Raw genomic sequence first — 11,004 nt, 5'->3', positions numbered from 1 at the left:
CATTCTGAAACTAGAGTACAACAAATGTTGAGACTCATTTTCACTCCTGCTAAGAAGGGACAGGGTAATGACTTTGGCATAAACTACATTACTAATCTTGAAACCTATTTTTAGTAGAGTTAAAGCTTTAGTGCGTAACGTTTTGATATTAATGAACGTCCGTTACACTCAAGCCATTGCCAAATGAGTTGCTACAAAGCTAATTAAGACTCTAATTAATCAACTCCACACATCTCTCTGTATTTCTCAGTATGACTATGTTCAGAAGATGTGTTGTCCGGTGACTTTCCCGCACAGAAACTCGAGTGAAGATATACAGAGATACAGAAATATGACTCATAATAATATCTATATATAAAGCAAAGAGTACGCACCAATGCGTTGCAGCACACAGGCCTTCAGGGTGACTGAAGAAGGCCTGTGCCTTGGTTTTCATGTGGTGTTCTGTTTTACAATTTATTAGATGGACTAAAGGTGAGTTAAGTTTGGCATTATCCACGGTCTTCCTGTTCAGAAGGGACCCCCTCTCTGAATGCAGGACAGGAACTGGAGAGAGTGGATTCATATTTAATACTCCACGCCAGCGACATCATGCATTTTGTGTTAGGTATTCAAAACAAGACATCGCGTGACTCGTGAATTGGTAATGCCCAGGGGTTAAATTGGGCCGGGGCTCTCCGGGGCTCAGCCCCGGCACTTAAGCCTGCTCGTTTGTGCCTGCTTGCAGTCTAAATATGTCACATAAAATTTGATGAAAGTGATGCTATTGAAAACATGATATTTTTGACAATAAATGAAAGATTTTTGAAATGGCATGGCTATTTTGTCTCGACGGAGCTGAGATGACAACAATTTACCACTGTGGGTCAACTACATAACGCCAAAGTGTCTCCGTCGGTAGGATTAACAGATAAAAGGCCTTCTCCTAAAGCTAAAAAACCCCGTTCGCAGCGGTGGAAGCCCGGTGCTCGGAAGCTTCCTTGGCCGCTACGAGTTCATGTCGCTGACCAAGCCGTTGAACCGGTCCTCACCGTCACATGATTTGTGCGTGTGCATGTGCGTGTGTGTTGTAGTAAAGAGAGAGAATGGGAGAAGGAAGTTTGTGTGAGGTGGACACCATAGACCCAAATCATCTCAGCTGTTGCAACTGTCATATGATGCACTGTCTCTTGGAATGGAAATTTATTTGAAACAGGGACAATGCACAAATAAACATTAAACTTGTTAAACAAGAGAATATGTCTTGGGCCAGGTTATAGCAACAATTGCTAATTTCCAACTGTAGTCCCTGGGCAGGTATATCACATTTAAAAAAATAAAACAAAATTTACAATTTTAAATAGAAATATCAAAAAAACATACAGTATATAAATGACATGATGTGCATAGTAATTAAGAACAAACAGTTCTTCATGTGGCACATTTTGTTTGGCACATTGTATGGGTCACTTCTTATATCATAACAAGGTAATACAATGTGTAATCAAGTGATGACTGATTAACAGTAATGTAAATGCTAAATGCCCTAATACCTGTTGATACTACGACAATGCAAAGTAGGCTCTACTCTTGCACATATCATGTAAGACTGAGACAATTTCTCCATTTCTTTGCACAAAACTCTCCAGAAAGTACCATTTAACGGTTTATTTTTCTACATTTTTTCCCGGGGGGGGTGCCTCCCTCCGGACCCCCCTAGGGAGAGCCCCACCACATAACAAATCCCAATTTAACCCCTGGTAATGCCAGGACAATGTCCAAAAAAGGAACAGTTTTGCATTTCCACCTGCACGAAGAGGGCGTCATGGGATAAGAATTTCTAGTCTTCATTCCCCTCCACGTGGGGTATCCACTCAGTTGTTTATTAAGTGCTTCCTCACCTATTTAAACCATTATGAGGGCCATAAATCTTCTGCGCCCTCCCACCACTTCCAGCTAAAGGGGAGAGCGAGTGAGCGAGGAAGCAGTGGATCAATGTGATGCTTTGTATCTGTCCATTAATCATACTGAAACGGCGAAACAGGCATGCAGTGCTTGTTTGATTTTTCTGGAGACACCCACACTCGTGCAGACCTAAACCTACTCAGAGCTCGCCTCCCACCTCATCTAACAAAGCAGTGTTTGTTTGGCCGGGGGAAAGAGATTAACCTTCTTACCATTCCCCTGGATACATGCTCTTTGTCAGATGATACTCAAGTACAGAGCGTCACTTTGGCAGCAGGTCAAACAGAAGTGACTGTCAAAAATAGAAGTCATGGCCATAGATGGTTCGGTGAAAATCGTTTTTGCTTCAGGTTATTCAGGTATTTGCATATTGATTCTTATCATCCTGGCGGAGCCACTGAAGGTGTAACCCAGTAAGAATGGGGTTTTCCGTGCTAAGTTATCACCCCTAATCTGTGAGGAATGCTTTTTAAAAGGCGATGAACGTGGATGTCGGATTAATGTCTGACAGATGAATTTCCCATGACAGAAATACATGAATGCACTATTATGAAGAAGAAACAGGAAAATTTGCTGATGAAGTCCTGGCGTAGGATAGGTGGGTAAAAGTGAGCTAATGCAGGCTCTGTGGAGTTGTTTCTCATTGGATTTGAATGTAGGATAAAAGTCAACAGTTTCCCAAAAGTTTAAGTAAGTAAGATTCATACAACTAACTTTCTGTCATATTTGCTGAAACTGACTCTATGTTGCAGTAGAACTACATGAAGCAGGTCATTTAAAAAAAAAGAATCTGGCTCCTCTGGCACCACCTTGAGGACCACAATGGAAGTAAGTCCTGGACTTTATTGTGTTTTTATCCTCGATTGTATTAGATGTCTTTTCATGTTTATGGCATTTATTTATTTTTTTGATACAATTAAATAAATCAAAATCAAATCAAGTCAAATACAGCCTGTAGTGCGATTTGCAAAAATCCACCGCTCCCTGTTCAGATGCACCAATCAGGGCCAGTGTCAATCACTGCTCATGCACACGCATTCATTCTCCCTTAGTGGAAAGGGGGGAGGGACTGAGAAGTTGTCGATGTTCAAATATTTTGGCTAAGTCCTGGATCTTCACAATCCTACCTACAGCACCTTTAATTTAAAACATAACACTAGTGTTGGGGCAGCTGTGGCGCAGGTGGTAGAGCGGTCGTCTACATTACATTACGTGTCATTTAGTTGATGCTTTTATCCAGCGACTTACAATTGATATATATATATATATATATATAGCAATTGTAAGTCCCTGGATAAAACAAAGGTAAGTCTACATTTCGAGGTGTATATATATATTTATATCAGAGGTTGCACGCCTCTGGAGCAACTAGGGGTTAAGTGTCTTGCTCAGGGACACATTAGTTGATGTATCGCAGTGGGAATCAAACCCTGGTCTCCTACACCAAAGGCATGTGTCATAGCCACTGCGCTACCCACCTACCAATCTGAAGGTTGGCGGTTTGATCCCTGGCCCCTGTAGTCTACATTTCGAGGTGACCTTGGGCTAGACACTGAACTCTAAATTGCACCATCGATGTAATGTTTATCTGATGAGCAGGTGGCACCTTGTATGGTATGAATGTGTGTGTTGCTTGCCCTTAGGGTCTTTGTAAATTACAGAGTGCGGTCTAGACTAATCTATAAAGTGTCCTGAGATAACTTCTGTTATGATTTGGCACTATAAATAAAATATAATTGAATGGCTGTACTGTGTAAAAGCGCTTTGAGTAGTCATTAAGACTAGAAAAGCGCTAAATAAATGCAGTCCATTTACGTATACATTTTTCTTACTATGCATCAGACTGTCTCTCAATACTTTCCGACTTCACTACCCTGCATGTGGCCCGCAGCCTGAAGCCCATTGATGTGAATGTGAATGGCTCGAGAATATATGTTTTCATTTTACAAAAAGACTCCGTAATTTCCTAAAACATCTGGGCACTGTAATTTGCAAACGGACGGGACTCATCATCTCATCCATCTGGTGAGACAGCTTCACTGCGGAAAACATTGCATCTCCCCCAATAGCCTTATATCCTGGACCTTGTTTGGTCAATGTGCTTAATGGTGTCCAAATTGTTACAAGGATAGTCAGCGGTGGTGTCTATAAGGGGAATATAGATATTATATGTTCTGTAGTGGTCACAGTAATATTAGTGTGTTTTGTACTAAAGTAGCATATCACATGACATGTAATTGAGGATAGTTTTTAATGTAATCATGTTATTTTCGACAAGTTCTTGCTCTGGATTAGTCGTCTATCTCATCTTGTGTGTCCAGGACTCTTCCTTTTTTCAACTTCCCCCCTGGTTGGATTTTAAACATGTTGATCCAAATTTGTGGGAGGTAAAACCATTACAATGACCTTGTTCACCAAGGAATGTAAATACCAATGGGTACATTCCATTTCAGTCCCCGACACTAACATGTCATTATTGTACATGGGGGGGGAAAACGAATGCCCTGCTGGGAATGTTTATTCTCTTATAAACAGTACAGATACTGACTAGAATCTCGATCTTATCAATCTACGTGCTCACAAATTCCATAACTTCAGACACCTTTGTTTTATTTTTCTAGCCTAAATATATCTGACACTCTGCAGATCTTTGGGTAACTAATTATAGTCTGAGGAATCTCCCTTCAAAACAAACACCCTTTCCTCGGCCAACCTTTTTATCAAGTTTCCGTGATGCTCCAGCTCTTCTGGGTGTACTCCCATCCTTAGTTTTATCGAGCGGGGACGCCCACGATGATGGCCTTCATTCGCGATGACAGGAGTGTGGGTGGCAGTGGATCCGGCTACGTTACAGTAGGCTCGTTTGAGATGAGCCAGGCCTTCGCCGAATCGATCACCGGCGATCGCCGCCCAATGCATACCGGTTTGATTAGTGTCCGACTTGACCCCGACTTGCTCTGACGTCATGCACACGTGGGCAACGATGACCTCACGAGATTGAGGCGGCCACAGTTTTTAAAGCCGGGCGCCGCAGTTGCTCTCCACCGACTGCAAGACCCAGGGCATGATGGGAAACGCCTGGCTCTCAGCTGATCTAACAGCTGATTGGTTCAGAATTGAATCAACGATGACGTTTTGTAAAAACTGTCATTGTTTTTTAATTGGAGAGATTTTGAGAGATTTTTGATGTTTGTCTTATTTTTAAAGGCTTATTCTGTGAACAGAACACGTTTGTGTCTGATGGTGATGCTTAGTCGTCTAAGAATACAGATCATCTACAGTCTGTGTACATTAACATCAGCAACAGGTGGCATGCAGAGCATTTTACATGCTACTCTGTCATGATAAAAACAACTGGAGACTGCGTACAAGCTGTTATATGGGTCTGATAACATTTTAATAAATCAGAACCAGACCTTACACTTCCTGTTCAGACTGAAGGCTGCTGGAAACGGCTGGAAACTTGACCGCAACTTTTCATCACCGCCCCCGGCTGACGCCGCTCGCTCCCTTTCACTTTAAAGGCGAGGCGCAGCTCATCTCGAGCCTATGTTAAGTCCTGGTCACAGCAGGAAGTGGTACAAGGCAAGGCAAGGCAAGGCAAGGCAAGGCAAGGCAAGGCAGCTTTATTTGTATAGCACATTTCAGCAACAAGGCAATTCAAAGTTCTTTACATGAAACATTAAAAAACAGTTAGAACAATTTCAATGCATTAAAAGACAAAAAATGAAATGTAAAGAGCAATTAGAAAACAAAAACAATTTAAAATCATTAAAAGACAAGAATAAAATGTACAGTGGAGTATAAGAATTTTAAAGAAAGAGCAGTTAAAAATAGGTTATTTAAAGAAAAGCAACATTAAAAAGATAGGTCTTCAGCCTGGATTTAAAAGAACTGAGAGTTGCAGCGGACCTGCAGTTTTCTGGGAGTAAAATATTTTGTTTGAGAGTCTTGGTGATGCGGTGACTGTACTGACAGGGTGAGTGAACTTTGGGGGCCATTTTTTATTAGATAGTTTAGACAGATAGAAAAGGAAGGCGAGAGAGGGGAAGCCATGCAGCAAAGGGCTGTGGGTGGGATTCGAACCCGGGCCACTGCCCCGGACCCAGCCTATAAAGGGCTGTCTATACTGGGCGAGTTAGAGGTCACCCTGTCGTGCAGATTTCTTAAAGTCGGTAATGAGGGTTATTACCATGAGTCACCCGTTATCTGTTTTTCAAGATTCCTCGGCATTGGCTTATCTAATGTTTGAGTGAAACTGTGATACGGCAGTGTATAATCAGCCTCTGTGTTGACATTGATGTGGTTATTGTTTCCACTTATTGTTGACACAAGGAAAGTGTAGGCGGCTCTATTAACAGGACAGTGGAGTCACCTTTGCTACTAAATATAACCCACATTTGTGTTTTTGCGGTTTCACTTTTTCCACCATTATGTTAGTGTTATGAGTAGTTATTTGCTATTCTTGAGAAAGAAACTCTGGTCCATTAGCAATACCACGGAAAGGATGTCCAACCTCTACTATCATACACAAGAATGTAAATTACACATCACTGTCATTTGGCCTGTAATTAACTCCACCCTAATTTATTATTATGTACTGTACTACTAATGGTATTTATCTGTTACATGATGATGAATTAGTTTAAAGTACAAGTGTGCTTCTGCTCTGCCGGATGGATGGAAATACTCCCATGACTGGTCCAACATGTAAAACATTTTGGTCTGAATTCATCCAGACTGTTCCAGGTTTTCACCTCGCTTGAACTGGAACTTCTTCTGGCCCTCAGTGGGACAGATTAAGGCTGAATCTCAGTTCCCTTAAATTGCATCCATTTGCTTCCCTTCCTCGCATCTTAGTCCGTCCCGCCAAGGAAGCATGGGTATCCACGATGCTCGCTCTTCGCGGGAATGAATAAGAGCTTTTAAGATGGCCTTCACCAAGGAGGGCCAGAACAACTTCCGGTTCAAGCGAGGAAACTTGAGAAGCAGCCCCTGGGAATTGGGAAAGGGCTCTAGTTCCTCTCTCTCAGGGAAGCTCCACCTTCTGCCTCTCTATCAGCAGGCACACACCTGGAGACCATTGCCCCATAAAGAACTGATGTAGGGAGCACTCAGGATCTCTTGATACATTTTGGTCCAGTGTGGCTTGGGAGCAGGTTAGTCTCCTCGAAGGTATATGTCAAGGCTGAATTTGTTGTAACTTTTGTGAACACTTTTTGAAAGACTTTTAATTGACCAATTGTACTGTTTTTTTGAATGCAGGCATTTCAAGCCACCTGTAGCCCAGACCCTGTAGACTGCGTGACTTGTTTTATCACTAAATCTCACTGCAGGGATGGGTTTTGAAGTGATATCCTGAGGTAAAAGCTGCTACCTTGTTCAGCTATGCAATTTTACACATATGTTTGTATATGGCCTGTTATAATGTTTTCTATTGCAGTTGCTTTAAACATCCCATCATTGCATGAGCTGAAGCCAGATCTAGGTTGACTGTTTACTGCACTGTTTGAGGTAAACATATTAACAGTAAGGTGTTAGGCAGCTATGGTTTGTAGCAAATGACTTAAATAGTTTAAATGAATCATTTTAGGGTTCTATAGCCACTGCTGTATTACCTGCCTGATAATCGCTGATAATCTGGGGTTAGGGTGCTGCGCACCAGTGTGTGGGTATGGCAGTGTCTGGGCATTCTGGTAGCACCCAGGTAGACCCCTGCATGTCTGGCTCATGTACAGGCTGAGGTTATAACGGTTTGGCGTCTTCTCTTCTTCTCTTCCCTGGCACTGTTAGATAAAAAAAAGAAAACGGTAAGTATTTTAACTTGTAAAATGCAGACTTTTTTAGAAACATTAAAATTAGAAATCTGTTTTTTTTGACTGCGGAGAGCAACAAAACATTCATATCCGATATCTATTAATCTGTCAACGTAGTTGAGTGAGTAGAGCACATAAAATCAGCACCTTTTCCATCATTGTTAGAAATTATGATCTGATCAAATTTGTCACAGGAAAGGAGTGTTTAAATGGAGACACAACAAAAGCTGCAAAATAAATCTGATGACTAATTATAGATTTGAAGACGTGGGTGTAGCCTATCAAATAGCACACGCATTGTGCAGATTCTATTAACAACAAAATGCTCGGACTATCTAGCATATTTATAGAAAGCCTTTTGAGGGTTCAGTGATGCAAGTTTCCTCTGTTTGTTCACTGTTTCTGAGTTAAATATGAGGCTGTTTCATGCAGGATCACAATGCTGATTGGCAAATGATTCTTTGAAGAGGAAACATACCCATGATGGGATCAATCTGCCCCGATGAAAAACACAGAAGAGGACATGTACAACATGTTCAAGAACGTATTTCTGTGACTATATCAACAGGTAAGGTCAGTCAGAAGGATGTATTGCAACTGTGATCATTATCCTTAACAGATTAATAATCTAAATCTGTGTTTTTAAGCCTGGGTCCAGATCAATCTAATTTTCAATGTGCTTGGGTGGATTCCTTGATTTTATATATATATATATATATATATATATATATATATATATATATATATATATATATATATATATATATATATATATATATAATTTAGTGGTTCTAAAAAGAAGTTAAGTTGTAAGAAATTCCCAGGGAAAAAAGGAACTGATGCGAACAGACCAAAGCTCCAACAAAACTTCTTCATCGGTCAAAATGGACAAAGGCACAAGGCAAACATATGGCACAATTGTCATTGGATAATTGGTTAAACAGGATTACCAATACCTATTGGATAATGGATCCAAGGATGGGAGTTTCTGTGTCCAGGTGCCACAGCCCACAATCACGTCCGAAACAAAACAACACAGAGCTATAATAGACCTTTTTCACGGCAGACATGACTTAGTAGGACAAGCACAGGTGTATTCAAAACCATTAACCTTTAAACACTGTTTGTTGCTACCCCCCTTAATTTACTGTTTTCGGTCAGATTTGACCGGACAGTTTTAACTGCTCTTATTTGAACATAAATGCCAATATAAATGTCAAAGTATTTTTAATAGAACATTTATTGTAAAAGAACCTTATTAGAACATTACTGATGGCTGCATTCCACTTAGGAGAGGCCCTGGTGTTCTGCATGCTGACTCACTGAAATAGCTTACTAGGACACTTAACGATAACCATCGTTAAGGTTATCAATTTCAGCTGTGCTTTTCCTACTATGACAAGTCAACAGGTCTGCTGTGAAAACGGTCCATAAAGTTAAAAAGATAAGCTACAAACAGTAAAAGCAGAGACAGTTTAGAATGGAGACACCCCAACTCAGTAACTTCCTGTATCTGTGTCACAGGGGTTTTGCCACTGCCACTCCTCTTTAGAGTGTATTGATTCCAATGGGAGAAGCGAATGTGAACACAGATTATAACTGATTATTTCACCCATAGTCACCAAAGTAAATATTGGACCAGTTTGTCACATATATCCCGAACATGTGACACTAAAGTGGCATTTTTCAGATGGACAAATCAAGAAGAAAACTTTGTCTCAGGAACAAACTCTCTCGAGATCTGGCAACACAGATGAGCGTCATCTAACGTTCACGAACACCCTAACAAAAAAAAAATTCTGTTATGCTAAATGTGTCTTTAGCTGTGTAATTTAAGAAAAAGAAAATATTAATAATTTATGCAAATATAAGGTGGATTTTTGCAAATTGCACTACAGGCTGTAGGTGGTGCCAGAGGAGCCAGATTTTTTCTTTTTTAATTATCCAGTTCATGTAGTTCTACTCAAACATAGGGTCAGTTTCAGCAAATGTGACAGAAAGTTAGTTTTATAAGGCTTACCTGCTGCACCTTTTAAAATGAAAACAAGTGAAACTAAAAATGTGATGTTTTATTTAGCAGAATTACATTATGCTGTTCTATCATATCCAATATTTCCTATATTTCTAAGCAGATTTTCTATGCTGTATTTTGATAAAATGCATTTTTCTGTTGCATGTGTTTTTGGGGTTTGTGTGTTGTTGTTTGTGATGTGTTTCTACTAATGGAAGTGTTTTGGGCCGTAGCACATTTTCCCTCGTCGGCCACCATACATCACCAACAATATAGGCCTATACATTTTTATTATATTACTGTAAGAACCATATCACCTCCATTTTTCCAATGTTAATATCCCAGCACTTTAACGGTAACAGATATGTCCCAATATCATATAAAGCTCTGCTGGCCTTGCCCACTAACCCAGCAAAATCACTTTGGTATCAAATCATATAAGGGTTACTATAATTAAATACAATAAGAGGGTGGGAAACCCTGTCTCGGGCATTAAGACTAGACTGGGTCCACCTAAAGGTCACTGGCAGGTTTGTTTTTGTGTGACTTTTCCTTACCATACCCAACAGTTCCTCTCATGGAGAACTGTTCAGCAGGGTATTCAGCAGAGAAAACAACTCCAGACTGGGAATGGCTGTGGCAGCTATTCACACAGCAGGCAGCGCTGTATGCTGTGTTTACTTCCTAATACCAGGCAAACAAAGGGGCACAAGCAGTTTCATCGCTGATTGAACGGCTTCGGTATCAGCTGTGGCATCGGCGCATTGTTCTGGAATTCAACAATCTGAATTTGTTTCTCAGTTTGTTCTGTGTTTGAGTTTGATTTAAGACTTTTCAATTAAACAGCAAATAGTAATAGGTGGTAGGTATTGGGTGAGTGGCTTTGTTCAGATGATTGTTGAATTGAGTTGTTGGACTTGTCCAGCAACTTTATGTCTATGCACTCAGTGGCAGAGTCTTTACCAGCCCAGTAGATGGCAGACATATCTCTGCCGCTGATCTATGGTGTACACTACAGTCTACAAAAACATGCACTGTGCTCATACCATGTAGTTCAACAAATGACCAGAAGAGAACACAGTAGGCCTAGTAATACTTTTGATCGGTGTACCGTCTGCAGAAAGAAAGCTGTATGACTACTGAAGTTTTAGAGAGAGAGCAGAGTTGAATTAGACAGAATGCAACTTAAAATGTAGATGGGGCATTTGAACACTTTTGTACAAAGAAGACAAA

This window comes from Perca flavescens, chromosome 14 (genome assembly GCF_004354835.1).
Source record: "Perca flavescens isolate YP-PL-M2 chromosome 14, PFLA_1.0, whole genome shotgun sequence".
NCBI lineage: Eukaryota > Metazoa > Chordata > Actinopteri > Perciformes > Percidae > Perca > Perca flavescens.
This window is presented reverse-complemented; position numbering follows the sequence as displayed.